A 16,864-nucleotide genomic window follows, 5' to 3' on the forward strand; every position below is an offset into this window, starting at 1 on the left:
GGCTTCCGTCTCTGCCTTGGCGATCTTCCTGGCGACTCCAACTCAGCAAATCTGAAACAGTTCATTAGGGACTTGGTCATCTCAGTCTGTCTATTTGCAATTCAAGAAATGGATCCCTCTCCACCAGTCTCACCCGTCCTTTCCAACCTCAGTAGACAATACAAGGAAACAGGAAATGGAACCAGGATCCACAGTGGCTAGCCTTTTGCTTCAGCAGACCTGCTTTATGCTCGCTTTACCAGAGCAGGTTTCCTGTTCCTCGAGGGCAGGTGTGCCCCATTTCACTCACCTCTGTAGGTTGTACGCAGTCTTTATGGGATGCTGGTGCCGTGCAAAGAACTTTGTTCCAGCCATTATCAGTATAATCAGTTTTGCCATCCTGGTGTGTGATGACTTCCAAACATAAAACAACTTTTCTCCAATCACTGCTGTTTTCCATCCCTTACCTACACCTTGGTGATACTGGAACTTTCTGGTCAATGTCAGTTACTGAAAATCAGAACGTGTCAGAGTGGGACCTGAGATCCTTAGGGTGCGAAGGGGCAAGGCATGGCTCTGGCTCTCGGACGCTTCCTCCATGCTTTCTTCAAGGCCTGGGTGCTGTGTGGAAGCCAGTACCTCTTACCTGGCCGGCGCTGCAGTTCTCAGCGATACCTGCTTCTCCAGATAACTGGCCCTTGTTTGAACTGCTTTCGTGGGGCGCGTAAGAAGGCCTGGGGGTCCTTCTCTCCATAGTTTTAATGGGAGATTCAGCCCCAGCTTGATTTTTTTTCCCCATCATCCCATTGCCAGCACACAGCAGTACTTTCCCCCGTCTCCTGGGTGAGGGTCCAGCAAGACCATTTATCTTCTCCAGAGTCCATGTGACTCATGAGAAATACACATTCTTGCCGCACGAAAAGCTGGACTGGAGCGTGCCCCATGGCCTCTCCTCTCCATTCTGTCATCTTGTCTTTTTTTTTTTTTTTTTTACATATTTTTATTGATTTCAGAGAGAGAGAGAGAGAGTTAGAAACATCAGTGATGAAAGAGAATCATTGCTCAGCTGCCTCCTGCACACCTCACACTGGGGACTGAGCCCGCCACCCAGGCATGTGCCCTGACCAGGAATTGCACCATGACCTCCTGGTTCATGGTCAATGCTCAACCACTGAGCCACACCAGCCGGGCTCTGTCTTGAATCTTGCTCCCTCATGGAATACAGATAGGAATAAATAGCAAGCATGCTGACTAGACACATAGGCAAGCAGGGGATGGAGTACCAGCCTCTCCTTCCAGCAGGTCCCACTGACAGGAGAGGCTATTCTACAGCCTCTTCTCCATCACTTCCCACCAGAAACACTCCTCTCCACAAGGCCAACTGCCTCCTTTCGTTCCTCCCCTGCATCCTTGGAGAGAAGAAGAGGAGAGGAGGGGAATGTTTGGTGGAAACGGCTACATCTGCATCTTCTTACTCAGCCTGCGGCAAGTCGATTGTAGGCACCTTTCGTTAGAAAACGGCGCTGTGCCTGTTGCTTTCCGCTGTAAGCGAGCGCTCCCGGACAGTAGGTCTCACTGAAGGTCTTTTGGGGGAGGCTGTGACACTCCCCCAAGGCCTGTATTCAGGACTGAAGGCCATGCTCCCGAGCTGCTCAGAGTTTGGTCTCAACAGCTTTCAGCTCAGTCATTCTTCAGAAACTTACCCTCAGCTGAGGATCGCTGCTTTGCCCAAGGCCATGGTCCCTTCTAGAGGGTCAAGCCACATCTCATGAACGCAGTCAACACGAAGACCTCTCCTCCTCACCCGAGTTTGGGACGACTCTGAGGGGCAGTTCCAGCTCCAAAGGTCCCTGTATTAGTATCTGTTGTGCATAACAGATGACCCTCACGATTAGCAGTTGAAAACAGGAGGCACTGTCTCCTGGTGTCTGTGGGTCAGGAAAATAGTTGCGGCTTCAACCGGGGTTCTTGCTCTTGGTCTCAGTTGGTTACCGTCAGAACATTAGGGCCACAGGCATGTGAAGGCTTGGCTGGGCTGTACGGTCCACTTCCAAGATGGCTGTGGGCTGGAGGCCTCGGTTCATCGCCGTGCGGGACTCTCCACTGGCCGCTGCAGAGCCCTCTCAGGGTGGCAGCTAACTTCTCCAGACCAGGCGATCCCAGGGCGACAGCCAGCAGGGCCTTGTATGGCCAAGGCTCTGACTTCTCGTTCACTTTTCTTCTGGTCGTTAGAAGGGAGTCACTAAATCCAGCCCACACCCAAGGGAAGGGGAATTCGGCTCCGCCCCTGGAAAGGAGCATCAAAACTGAACCACTCCACTCCCATTGGAGAACTTTGTTACGATCGCGTCACAGTTCAACCTTTCCTTCTGCCCAACCTAACCCAGCTTCCTTCACCGCCACCCTCCACACCTGTTGATCTGGAGAGCACCCCTAATGTACTTCCTCCACTTGGACCTCTACCTCAGGCCTGCCTCCTGGCAACCCAGCCTGCAACACGAGCTTCCTGACTTGACTTCTCTGAGCCTCAGTTACCCTCATCTGTAAAATGACCTTATAGTACCTCCATCTCAGGGAAGTTGACAGGATTCATAGCAGCTCATGTGTTTATCAATGACGTGTGGGCCAGGCACTGCTCTAAGCATTTTGAATGTTTTAATTTTTTCTATCCTCACAACAACCTTATCATTACTATTCCCCTACCTTACAAAAGGAAAACACCGAGACACAAAAAGAGTGCCATCCTCATCCATGGCCAGGCCACAACTAAGTGGCAGCCGCCCACGTGGATCCCAGTGCTCACAGTGCAGTCAGCAGTCACCATGATACACGCGTGTGCACAACAAACACCTGAACTTACAGCAAGGGCCACAGGGTCTTCATTAAAAGACTGAGTAGCCTTAGCCGGTTTGACTCAGTGGGTAGAGCACTGGCCTGTGGATTGAAGGGTCCCGGGTTCGATTCTAGTCAAGGGCACATGCCCAGGTTGTGGGCTCGACCCCCAGTGTGGGGTGTGCAGGAGGCAGCCGATCAATGATTTTCTCGAATCATTGATGTTATTTCTCTTTCTCCCTCTCCCTTCCTCTCTCAAATCAATAAAAATATTTTTTTTAAAATAAAAGACTAAAAATCAAGCAGGGGTACAACGTTACTGTCAAAGGTGACTTAAAAAAGGAACCAGGGTTATTTTAACAACTGACTAGAGGCCGGTGCACAAAAATTCATGCATTCTGCGGGTCCCTCAGCCTGGCCTGCACCCTCTTGCAGACCAGGAGCCCTCCGGGGATGTGAGCCTAAGCCACAGTCTGACCTCCCTCTGCGGGAGGCGACCTGTGGGAGGCGCAGGGTGGTGAGCAGCCGACCCCGCCCCCCAATTGCCCCTCTGCCACCACCAGTCACTGCTGGGGCCCCCCTCCCCCATCGCCGTCCCCTCCCTCTGCCCACTGGCACCCACCTTGGCTGGCCTGGCACCTCCAGCTTGCTGGCCCCGCCCCCGGCCGACTGGTCATTCCACTGTTCGGTCAATTTGCATATTAGGCTTTTATTATATAGGATAGTGAAGACACATTACCTAAACCATGGTAGAATAGTACAGTGTATTAGTGTCGTAGGGCTGCGTAACAAGGTTCCACAAACGACAGTGTAAAACAACAAAGTATTCTCTCACTGTTCTGGAGAATGAAGTCTGAAGGTGTCTCAGGGTTGGTTTTCTCTGAAGGCTGCCAGGGCAGGTTCTGCTCCAACCTCTCTCCTTGGCCTGCTGATGGCCATCTTCTTGCCTGACTCTTTACATTGTCTTCTTTTTGTAGTTGATTTTTTAGAGAGAGTGGAAGGGAGGGGGGAGAGAGAGAGACATCGATTGGTTGCCTCCCACACAGTCATGGGCCTCTACTGGAATCCAACCCTGAACCAGACCCTTCGGGCTGCAGATCGACACTATCCACTGAGCCGAACTGGCTAGGGCTACATGGTCTTTTTAGTGTCTTCATCTTGACACGGCCTTCTCCCATATGTGTGCCTGCCTCCAATTTTTCCCTTTTTTGTAACAATCGTATTTACTAGGGCCACACTAATGACCTCATTTCAAATTGATTATCTCTATAAAGCCCCTTTTCCCAAATACTGTCTCATTCTGAGGCATTGGGATTAGGACTTCAACATATGAATTTGGCAGTGACAGTAAATTAAACCTGTAACATATAGCAACAAAATATATACAACAAAAATATTTAGACTTATAAAAGTAATGGACAGATACAGTTAGTAGAAAATTGTAACAGTCTGTCAGACATTGAGTGAGTAAAATAATAAAGACATACAAGATTTTAACAAAAGAATTGAGGCACAGTTAACAAATAAGATAGAATCACAGGAAATTCATCTTTTGAGCCCATGAAATTAACAAGTACAATTCAGACACTGTAAACACCAGACATTTTAAGTACTTGGAAGCTAAGGCCTACTTTTCCATATACATTAACTCCAGGACCAGATAAAAATACAATAACCGACTCAACAAAGTGTGACTGCTTCATGGGAAAACACATGGGGTACAAGCAAAGGAAAAATCCTCAGAAAAGTTATTAGACAAAGAGTTTGAAAATTTGGCCAGAGTGAAATGATATGATATCTGGGATTTCCTTTTAAATACCTCCAGCGGGGCGGAGGAGGAGGAGGAAGGGAGGAGGAGTGGTTGGGCGGGGCAGCAAGGCGATAGGCAAAGCAGATGTTAACTTTGTCTCTGCTTTGTGTGGTGAATGTTTGCATTCCATAATAGATGGAGACAAGATAAATGTTTGCAGTAGGATCATATTTTTTAAAAATTAGCTGAAGTATTTTTTTATGCCTTGTAGTTCCCAGTAGGTGCCCCCAACTCCCTCTTGGTCAAATTTATATCCTGAATCACAAAATGTGTGATAGAGAGCACTTTCCCCAGGATAGGACCTCGTCTGGTCTAGAGGATGTGACCCAGGAGCAGAGTGGCATAGAGCCTGGGGTAGGGTCCCACAGAGACTGGGTGAGACTCAAGGGTAGAGGGTTAGAAGGTCCAGCAAGGGTGAGTTGCTGGCTGAGCCAGGAACGTGAGCCGGATCTCACGTGGTGTTGCCTGGGACTGCAGGAACGGACTGCACCAGGCTCCCGCTGGGACACTGGCCAAGGTGCATGGTGGTTTGGGACCATGTGCCTCTCCTGTCCCAGGAAGAATATCAGAATACTTCAGGGAGAAGGAGAATGGGGAGGTGAACAGGGAAAGTAAAACACTGTCAGTGGAGTTTCCACGGAATAGGAAGATTGATTCCCACCCCACCTCCCAGCAGAAATGGTTGCTGGAGAGCTAACCTGGGTTAATTTATAGACAGACGAAGACTCTTACTTCTTTGGCCATGTATGTGTTGCGCCTGTAAATTTTAAAACAGCTACACATACAAAAATCAATAGGCATTTTTATTTAACAGCAATAACCAGTTAGAAAGTAAAGTGAAAATAGGGATTGAATTCTCAATAGCAATAAAAATATAAAATACGTGGAGTAATTTGAATTTAATATATGTTTGAGTTACATGAATATAGCTATAAGGCTAAATTAAGAAATATGAAAATTGAGATATGTACCATATTTTTTAAAACGGCAATCTACATACTTTTAAATGCCCAGTCTTATCAAATTAATTTTTAGGCTTAATTAATTTCTCTCAATATAATATATAATGAGGAAATTTAAAGAAATTATGTTAAAATTCTTCTGAAAAAAGTCATACAATGTTAAAAAGATTTTTTAAAATGTTAATTGAAGGGGAAAGAGCCCTACTAAGCATAAAACAGTAAAGTTGTAAGAGTTAATAAAACATCATTCTGGCATAAGATCAATTGGACAAGATAGAAGAGATGCCAATATATTTTAATATATGATAAAAGAGATATAAATCTATAGAGAATAGAGGATTATTCAGTAAATAATAGATTAAATGGCTTTATATTTAGAAGAAAAATTCTAGGTTTTGCTATCATACCATGAGTCACCCACTTCCTTCCCCCCAAAAACCTTAGTTGGATTACAGAGTTCGAAAATAATAAAACACGTTAGGCATAGACTTAATGGGAAATGTGAAAACCCCGTGTGAGAAAAATTATTTAAAAACATATCGGCAGATTTGAACAGAGAGAAAAGCATACCCTATGCCTAGATAAGAAGGTTCAACATCATCAAAATATTCTCTCCCCCATTATTTGTACATTTAAAGCAACACCAATAAAAATAACCATCTTCTCTTTCTTCCTGGAGCCAGGCAGATTGATTATAAAGTTTATTGGATAGTAAATCAGCAAGACGAGCCAGAAAAAGTCCCAACAAGAAATGAACAAGTGGGGAGGAAGGGGCCTAGGCCATGTCATGCACATCCTAGCACATGTGACCAACAGCAAGAGGTAAGGAATCTGGTCCTGCGCTTCAAAAAGGCCTGGGCACGTCTGCTTTTGCACAAGGAGCTCCCAGGCTCTCTCCCAGGACCTGACACATGAATGCAGCCATCTGGGAGGTTCCTCCCACTGCCATGTGACTGCAGCCACATGAATGGCACCAGGTGAGACCAGCGGGTGAACCCCACAGAACTGAGAAATGATAAATGGCTATTGAAGAGAATTTTATAATATGATCATAGCTATGAAAAACAGGCAAACAAAACATATGCAGCGCGCACACACACACACAAGGCCTAGCAGGAAAAGAACTGCCCCCAAGTATTAACAGTGTCTGTTCTGGGATGATTAGAACCACAGGTGCCTTTTAATTTTGGTTCTCAGTTGGTCCGACGGTTGTGGGTTGTTGTTAAGCTGATTAACATTCATAATTTTGGTTCTTTTTTGCTCTTCTCACAAATATGTATTATTTCAAAAACACCTTAAAATTTAAGGTATTTACTATTAAAGTTTAAAAATATATTTACCAAGATGGAGTTGCTTTAAGTTATATACAAAATTAATTTATTTGTTTCTGGACCTTCTTCCCTTACAGAAGATCCTTACCCTTCATCGGAGAAACATTTATACTGCATCATGAACTCAGCATTAAAAAGGCAAAGAAAGGAAACCTTGTTAAAACCGTATGTTCCCTCTCTTACATTAATGTCATTCTCCGAGCCTTCTGGGAATTCGGCCTGTGGAAAGCGAACACGGTGCCGTGCACCCCTTTCCCTGGTCGACCCGCTGCGATGTAGAGTGTGTTTACCATGGAGAGGCTGCTGATGGGCCAGCTCACAGTTCCTACAGCGTACCCACTGCGGACCATGGTGCCCTGACTGTTTGTGTACCAGAGTTACTCAAGATTCTAACGTGTAAATCCACTAAGAGAAAATTCTTATAATAAGTGTAGCCAGAACTCATACAAAACAAGCTCCCAAAATGTGTGCCACTGGGTAAAGTTAATCATTCTTTCAAGAATAGGCGAAGCCTTTGTGAAAGACGTTATCTTGGCAGAAATCACCAAAATTACCTTGATTTCCTGCCTTTGCTCATGAATGCCTAAGAACATGTCAGGGCTGGTGAAGTTGATGGAGGCCAGGTTCCCTCCAGCCCCGGGGCAGCTGCCAGGGTGCCCGCTGGTCCCGCAGCCAGGAGGGGTGCAGAGGACACAGGGCCGAGAGCAGCCCAGTCTCCTGACCCACCAGCTCCTGGCTGGCTGCCTGGGCTGTATCCGTTTTGACCGCATCCAATCTCATTAGCCTGGGCTTCTGTTTCCTTCAGGGACTCCTGGGTTTTCCTGATACTCCAGGAGGGCCGGGTGGCAAGGAGATGTCAGGTGCTATGACCGCATCCAATCTCATTAGCCTGGGCTTCTGTTTCCTTCAGGGACTCCTGGGTTTTCCTGATACTCCAGGAGGGCCGGGTGGCAAGGAGATGTCAGGTGCTACCACAGTCCCATAGGGAAGTTCCACGTCTTGGTTCACCCTCTCAGACCCTGGCTGAGCAGGACAGCAGCTGCCAGCCCCGGGCTCCTCCAGATGAGGAGTCCTTTGTTCCATTTGAGTTTTGGCCCCATGGGTTTCTTTTCTCCATCATCATGGAGATCCCTTGGTTTATCTGGACAGTTTCCTTATTAATCCTGAACTGAGGACAAAATGCTGTATCAGACCGGTGATTTTCAACCCGTGTGCCCCAAGAACTTTTCAAACATGCCATACCCGACTGTTTAGGCAGGGGCACTGGCTTCTTTTCCCTTAGAGACTGACAAATAAAAGAAATGACAACAGCCAACATAATAGCCGTCCAGTGTGAATGAATCAAAATTATACCTATTTTTTTGTCAGATCGGCAAAAAATATACTTTTTTTGGTGTATCACAGAATTTTAACAATTAGTTTATGTGTGCCATGAGATGAAAAAGATTGAAAATCACTGTATTAGATAATCTCTCCTAAATAGATACCTACACTGAAAATAGGTAAGGGTCGGAAATGAAGGCCTGGGGTCTGACTTTTAGGCATATTCACCTCATGGTCGAGGTGTCCTAGGAATATCTGCTAAACTGAACGGGCATGTGGCCAGGTACCACCAGGGCATCTAATATTCCAAACTCAGTCAAGAGGAGTCAGTGGATTGATATGTGAGGAAGCAAACATAGAAAATCTTTGTAGTGGATGTATCTGTTCGCTGTACCACTTCTCAACTCCTCACTATGTTGGAAAGTATGTTGGAAAGTTTTAAAATGCTAAAAGTTGGGGATCAAAGTGGAAAAAGAGATACGTACACAATTTACAAGAAAAATATGTTACTCTTGAAATGAATAAACTATTGAATGTCAACTGTAATTGAAAAAAAATTTAAAGATAAGATATTATTCATTGGATCTGTTTTTTCACATCTATTTACTGGGTGCCAAATATATATTATGCTGAATCCTGAGGACTCCCTGGGGGCCAAGCAGGCGTCATCTCCGCTGTTTGTAGCCTACAGCCTAGACAGGAAGAGCGGGTGGAATAAGTATTTCCAGTAGTGTGACCTCGTGTTACCTGAATGGCTTCTGTCAAGACCCAACCTCCAGCCCTGACCGGTGTGGCTCAGTGGATAGAGCGTCGGCCTGCAGACTGAAGGGTCCCAGGTTCGATTCCGGTCAAGGGCATGTACCTCGGTTGTGGGCACATCCCCAGTGGGGGTTGTGCAGGAGGCAGCTGATCGATGTTTCTCTCTCATCGATATTTCTAACTGTTCCTCTATGTAAAAAGAAAAAAATCAATAAAATATATATATAAAAAATAATAAGACCCAACCTCCAAGTAAGGTCACATGCCGAAGTGCTGGGGGTGAGGACTCTGACTTCCTTTATGGGGGAACACATTCACCCTGACATGAGGTGATCAGCTTTGTGCTTTAGAGAGACCCTCTGACTGCCGTGTGCAGAGTAACCTCTCACTAAACATCTCTGTCAGGAAACGTTGGCGGTCATGGTAACAAGAGACAAGAGGAACTGGACAGTGATCGTGGCAATAATACGGGATGGAAAGAAGTGGGCATTGAGAGGACATTTTAGGAGCGCGTCCCGGTGTTGACCTGGTTATTGAGCTGGGAGAGAGAAGGGTTCTACCTGTGGATGGGGGAGGGGGTCCCTTGTCCATCCAAACCCCATCCATGAGGTGTGTCCATGCGGCCTGCATGAAACTCATGGTCAGCACAGGAAGAGGGACCATTTCCTGGCTCTCTGTGCCCTGGGACCTCACCTCCTCTGTGAGCTGCAGCTCCTCCACCTGCCACACCCCTTCAGTAAGAGCTCAAAGTCCCCACTCACTGATAAGCTGAGCACTCCGTACGCTCTGAGCGTCTGGAGAAGACACCCCTGTGCTTATTTCTGGAGCCATCAGAGGTCCACTTCATCTCTTCTTCCCTGGAAGTTACCTATATAGATGCCTCTGATTGTTGTTTAAGGAAACGTTGGTTGAGGTGCTCCATGGAGAATGCTTGCTGCCTTTCTCCGAAGATCTGCATGAGCCTAGTAGCAGTTAGGTGAAAACTGTCTGCCTTCTGGAATGAAGCACACTGGCTTGTGAATTAAAGTCATTTTCTGAAAATGTGCACATAATCTTAGGGCTTTAGTCAGACACTCTGGAGGGAATGCTAGACGTCCCCCAATGCATACCCTCCCCTTCCTCTGCGGTAGCGGTAGCCCCAATGAGCCCAGAATAACTCCCACGTTTTCCTGTCACCCTTGCAGCTCGTGTGGCCATGTGACTAAGTGCTGGCCCATGGGATGTTCATGGACTGGGATGTATCTTTAAAGAGAGGGGCAAGTCCTTCCTCTCCCCTTCCCCACCTGCTGGTTGGAGTGTGGGTGTTGGCTGCCGTTTGAGGAGTCCTCCTGCACCCTGAGGTGGAAACTCCTTGCTAAGGATGGAAGAGGCAAGGGAGAGGGAACCTGAGCCCTGACCACGGACCCTCCCTTCTGGCCCTGGCCGCCGACACTGATTTGAGAGAGAAATACGTTTCCTTCTTGCTGTGGTAGACAGAGTAAGACCCACCCCCATAGGAAGATTCCACATCCAACTCCTGGGAACTGTGACCACGTTACCGGACACGGGGACTTTGCAGGTGTGATTAATTTCGGGACCTTGAGATGGGAAGATGGTCCCTGATTACCCTGGTGGGAAAGTGTGATGAAGGGTAATAAGAGGGAGAGAGGAACGTCCGAGACAGAAAAGGGGGCTGTGAGGATGGGGCAGCAGAGGTTGGAGGAATGCGCCTTGCCATGGAAAGGAGCCACCTGGACCGGGCAGCGAACCCGCTGCTCCCTGGAGCCTCCAGAGGGGCTCAGCGTGGCCGCGCCTTGATGTTTAGTTCCAGAAGTCTCCTTTCGGGTTTCTCACCTCTACAACGTTAAAGAAGATAAATCTGTGTTGTTTTAAGCCGCTGAATGTGTGGTGATTTGTGACAGCAGCAATAGGAAACGAACGTACCTGCTGAAGTGACAGGTCCTCTCGTTTCTCGCTCTTGCAGCTGACTCCAGTCCGAACTGCACAGGATTCAGCATCCGGAGTGAGGAAACGTCCGACCCGCAGCCTGACCTGCCGTAGCAACTGGACGGCCAGGACCCGGGCCGCAGCAGGAGGAATGCAGCCGGCCCGCCGGGCCAGGAGGCATTTGGTGGCAGGTTCCCCGTGTTACTTTAGACGGCACACTCCCTGCTGACCAAGGCTGAGCGTTAGGAAAAAATGGTTGGAAAACTTCAGAATTTGGGGCACATTCCGCTGTTTCCTGCCATTTCCTACAGAGCCGGGGACAGACGTGAAGTGGGGGGAGGCCAGCCAGTCTGTAACAGAGTGGGCAGCATCGCTCTGCCAGGGAAGCTCTGTGCCGGGCGCCTGCAGCGTGGTGGTGGGTGGTCCTGCTGGATTAAACGACCCACTGCGTTCCTACCCCAAGCAAAGGCAGCCTGGGCAGCCGGTATCACTGACTCTCAATGTTTTACGAAGGGCTTTATATTTCAATTTCTCTGCCAGAAAGTCCGGAGGCAAATGCCCATGTCAGGGTGTTACCTTCCTATAGAGCCCTGCATTTCCTAAGACCGGAAGGTAGCGACCAGTAACTTGAAGAGAAGGGGCTGAGGGAGCACAGCGACCAGCAGCTGAAAGACAGACCACTTCAGGCAAAAAGAAAGTCTAGGCGGGGATCCGGGCTCTGGTCCTTGAAAATGGAGTAGGGCTGCCAAATACAACACGGGCTGCCCAGTTAAATTTGGGTTTCAGCAAAACAACAAATCGTTTTTTAGGATAAGTATGTCTCAAATATTTTAATTCTCAAGTGTTATTCATCGTTTATCTGAAATTCAGGTTTGACTGGGAATTCGGTGTTTCCTGTTTTTCAGTTTGCTAAATCTGGCGAGGGCAGTCATCATGTTGTTAGAGACCATGAACTGGCCTGCCAACCAGGTGACCGAACAACCCAGCAAGCACCTCCTCGGCCCCCATGCTGTTCAGGTCCCAAGATGGGTAAACCCTCCAGTACTCACTTCTCTTTATTTTTATCTTAAATTTTTTTAATTGATTTCAAAGAGGAAGGGAGAGGGAGAGATAGAACATCAATGATGAGAGAGAGTCATTGATCAGCTGCCTCCTGTACGCCCCACACTGAGGATCAAGCCGGCAACCCAGGCATGTGTCCTGACCAGGAATCGAACCGTGACCTCCTGGTTCACAGGTCGACGCTCAACCACTGAGCCACACTGGCCGGGCCAGTGCTCGCTTCTGATGTGGCTTTTAAAGATAGGGGACAAGGCCGTCCTCCCTCAGGGCAGCTGGGCAGGTAATGAGCAAGAGATTGTCCCAGAGCCGCAGGTATTCAGATGGGCTGACCACGAAATGCGCTGTTGCCAGAGAAGGGGACCCTCACCGTTCCATAGGGTTTGCCCAGTGCTACAGGCCAACACTGCGGGGTCTCTGCCATGAACCTTCTTTTCAAATGGGAGTTTTTGTTTTCACTGCTCTTTTCCTGCTGCACCACGGTGTGCTGCTCATTTTGAGGTAGATACCTTTTCTTTTAGCTGATGGGTTTCCAGACCGCGAGGAGCCTCTCTGAACCAATGAAGTGCTCTGTACACCGCCCGGGATGCCGGTGTTTGCGCTGCAGGCTGTGGTTACATGGGACCTTGAGGGTGTTGCTCCTGGGAGAGGTATGGCTGCTCCTGGGAGAGGTGGAAGAAAGGCATGGGGATATCTGGGCGGCTGAAGGGCAGGTTGTGCTGGGCTAGTTTGCTGTTCTCTACCAGCTCCCCCTTGTACAGCAGAATATCTTGATTGCAGCATGCTGGGATGTCACACGAGTTATGTTTGTTCAGATATCGGTACCTTTGCTTTCGGGGCAGGCAGGGGAGTCCTGGAGCACGTGGAGCCTCAGGCCACACGCAGCCTTGTCCTCTTGCTCCTCTGTGTCATTGTGAGGACATGGTTGGGAGGTGGTGCGTCAGTGAGCACAGTCTACATGAAACCACTCTCACTTCTGGGACCAATTACAGGTTCAGGGGAATCCCCAAACCATTCTAGTTTCAATCATTTGCTGGAAAGACTCACAGAAATCACGGAAGACTATTGTACCCGGGATTATCATTTATCAGCAAAAGAATACAGCTTATAATCAGCCCAGGGAAGACGCACAGAGGGCAGAGTCCAGGAAAACCCCCGACGCGGAGCTTCCATTGTCCTCCTTGTGGAGTCGGACAGCGTTGCTCTCCTGCCAACCAGGGAAGCTCACCCCAGCTTGGAGTCCAGAGTTTTATTGGGGCCCCATCATGTCGTAATGCTCACTTCCCACATGGCTGACCTCAGTCTAGAGCCCTCTTGAAGCTGGACTAATCCCACATGACCCAAAGCCCCCACATAGGTCACCCTAAGCCACATAGACTTCCTGCCATGGCCAGCCTCCAATGTAAACAAAGACGCCTATCGAGCATGGCAACCTATCTGAAGCTGAAGGCAAAGTCCAGGCTTCTCCTTGGGCAAGGTTAAATTCCTTACTCCACACATGCATGCATCCACAATAATAGAATCCCAATTTTTTTTTAAATATTTTATTGACTTTTTACAGAGAGGAAGGGAAAGTGATAGAGAGTTAGAAACATCGATGAGAGAGAAACATAGATCAGCTGCCTCCTGCACCCCCCCCCCCCCCACTGGGGATGTGCCCGCAACCAAGGTACATGCCCTTGACCGGAATCGAACCCGGGACCCTTTAGTCCGCAGGCCAGTGCTCTATCCACTGAGCCAAACTGGTCAGGGCAGAATCCCAATTTTTAACTGAGCACAGAGCACTCAGAATTCAGAACCCCAGCCTCCCATGCGTGTGGTTGTGACTATGTGACTAGATTCTAGGCCAGGAGATGTAGTGGAGGTGGTGTTTGCCACCTTTCAGAGTGTCCTTAAGTGGAGGGGGCTTGTCCCCCTTCTTTTTTCTTGCTGCCTCAATGGGCTTGAGGAGCTGTCTTGGCCCCTGCAGTGAAGTTGCATGTTCAGGATGGTGAGCAACAAGGTAGCCGGAGCCTGGGTTTCTCGTGATTGAGGCACCTATCATACGGATGTTTGGAGAAAACGTTTAAATCATGTTTAAGCCTCTATTCCTTTGGATTTTCTGTCCTTTGCAACAGGATCTAATTTCAACATTTGCTTCAAACTTACTTTTCTATAGCTTACTTCCAGATTTGTAAAACTCTTTGCTCACAAGATTCCATCATGAATCCAACTCACCTTCACATTATCAGACCTTTCCTGGTCATTGCCTCTCTATGGGAACTCTTGCTTCACTAGAACACTGGCCTTTGTCCCAAGCCTTTATCATATCCAAGTTTTTTATTTTCTATTTTGGGCTGAGGCATGACGGCAGGAAGGGCTGTTTTCTGATTTTATACTTATCATCTTTCCATGGCTAACTGATTGGAGATTTGACTGAACTTTATACCTAAGTTTTATATCTATACCTTCAGGTCAATTTTCTTGATTCCCCTTTTTAAAATTGACAAACAGATATTTGTTTAATCAAAATAAAGATTTATAGATCTTTCTAAGACCTGATATTTGAATTTTATCCACATTTTATCAAAATGTACCCAGGTTCTTTATGCCTACCTCATTGCTTCACAACAGATCAACAGAAAGCAGGATAAACACTAAATCTTTTATATTTATGTTTTTTGACATTTTGTCGTCTTTTGTTTTTTATAAAAACTTCACTACAGCTTTTGTAAATATCTAAGAAATTAATCATTAAAACACAAAAGATGAGCAAATACTACTTTGTACATTGTGAAGATGGGTATCTTATCCTTCCTTCACTTCGCAGCAGCAGGCATCGTGCGACCTGTCACCAACCTCCTGGCTTGTCGGTGTTGGAATTGGAGGTTGGAAGAGTATGAGAGAGATGACCCTAAAACCCAAAAGTCTCATTTCTCATTTGCCTACCTTAATGACTTGCTTTCTCCTTTTCATGGCAGAATATATGTATTAAATAGATGTAAATGTGTTTAAAATATGAAAGTTAATTTTCTCATTACTACACAGTCAAAATCAATGTTTAAAACATCAACCTGTATCAGTGACGTGTTTCTTAGTTTCTTTTATTACAAAGCCATGGAAAGAAAGGTGGTGCAACACCTGAAAAACGGAAGTCATGAAGTCTTAGGCGGGTGACCTAATAATGACCATGAGACAAGGGTCGGCCAGGGGTTTGAGTCCTCAGTGAAAAAGGCCGCATGGAGTTTTCCTGCCGAACGGACCATAAGAACTTATTGACACAAGGCTCTTCCTTTTCCAAATGGAATAACTGAGTCCTGGGGAATCAAAGTCATGCTAAAGGTCACCCTGCTACTTAGCAGCAAAGCCAGAATCAGCACCCAGGTGGCTCTGGCTCCTGGGGCAGGCTCTTTCAGAACGTCCGGTGTCCCCTCTCAGACAGGCCCAAGGTTAAAATGCAAGGCCCCTGAAGCTGCAGACGGGTTTCGATCGCTCAGAAAGCAGTTGGATCCAGCTGACTCATGCTCTTCTGGTTGGAAAGAAACTTGCGTCCTGGCGAAGCAGGGGATTTCTCTCTCCGAAAGGACGCCAACGCGGTCTCTTCTGCCAAACCAACCCGAAGAAAGGACATGGGGGTCTCCGGAGTCATCAGCGGACGCCAGCCCCTCAGAACAACACGGGTTCCCGTCTCCCTTTCAGGCCGTACATTCCTTGGCGATGACGGTTAGTCGACTTCGTACCTCGCCCCTTGCACACAGTTGGGGCAGACATTGCTTCTGAATGAATGAGGCGTATAAATCATCGCTTTATACCCTGGCATTGGGCCCTTTTCAAAGAAGCAATAAACGTGTCGCATTTCCTGTGCTGTCAGAAACATTGTTTAATCATCCTGTTAAAAATAAAGAACTCCAAGGCTGGCTGAGCAAATTCTCCAGCCACTGGATGCTCTTTCCTCTTTGGGCCGCTCAGCTGTGCAGCCGGAACTGGGTGGTGGGAGAGGAGCTGGGGCATCTGCGAAGACCCGGGAATGCTGGCTATGTCGGAAAGTGTTTGGAGAATGCCTCGGAAGCGGAGGAAGTATTTGCAGAGCAATCCACGCACAAAGATACTCGAACCAGAGAAAATGCACTCAAAATAGATGCGTGGGGCACATTCACAGACTGTCACATTTTCACCACGTTTAGGTGCCACAGCCTACCGTGCACCTGAGCAGCACGTGTGTGCCACAGACGATAGGTCACATATTTTTACATTGATCTTCTTATGGTAAAATACATATAAAATTGTGGTTACCTAATAAATGGCACTAGCATCTTTCAGGAAAAAGCCTTGCATGGATAATTATATCTTTTTTTAAAAGACATGCAATGTTTTTTTTTTTTTCACTGAAAAATAGGTGCCGTTAGTTGAAATCGAAGGGCGCGAGCTGAGTGTTGAACCAGCACTGAGAAAGTTACCCTATCATCTCGCCCCCAGCCTATGCAACGGTTTCTTCTCAACTGCCAGCAGAGACCGCGAGAAATGGCCTAGCGTTGGAGTTTCTAGTTGTAGGAAAGTTCCAATCATCCAGTGGGAAAACAGGTTGTTTCAGAGAGTTAAGAGAGCAAACCAAGCCCCGGCTGGGTGGCTCCATTGTTTGGAGCATCGTCCTATGCACCAAAAGGTTGTGGGTTCGATTCTCAGTCAAGGCACATACCTAGGTTGCAGGTTTGATCTCTGGTCAGAGTGGGAGGCAAGTGATTGATGTTTCTCTCTCATATTGATGTTTCTCTCTCTCTCTCTCTCTCTCTCTCTCTAATCAACTTTTAAAAAAACGAACACATATTCTTGGGTGAGGATTTGAAAAAAAGAGAGAGCAAACCAAGACTGTGAAAGGATCTGCCCAGGGGACTACTACTCAGCAA

Source organism: Myotis nattereri (genome assembly GCF_964212035.1).
Source record: "Myotis nattereri genome assembly, chromosome: 3".
NCBI lineage: Eukaryota > Metazoa > Chordata > Mammalia > Chiroptera > Vespertilionidae > Myotis > Myotis nattereri.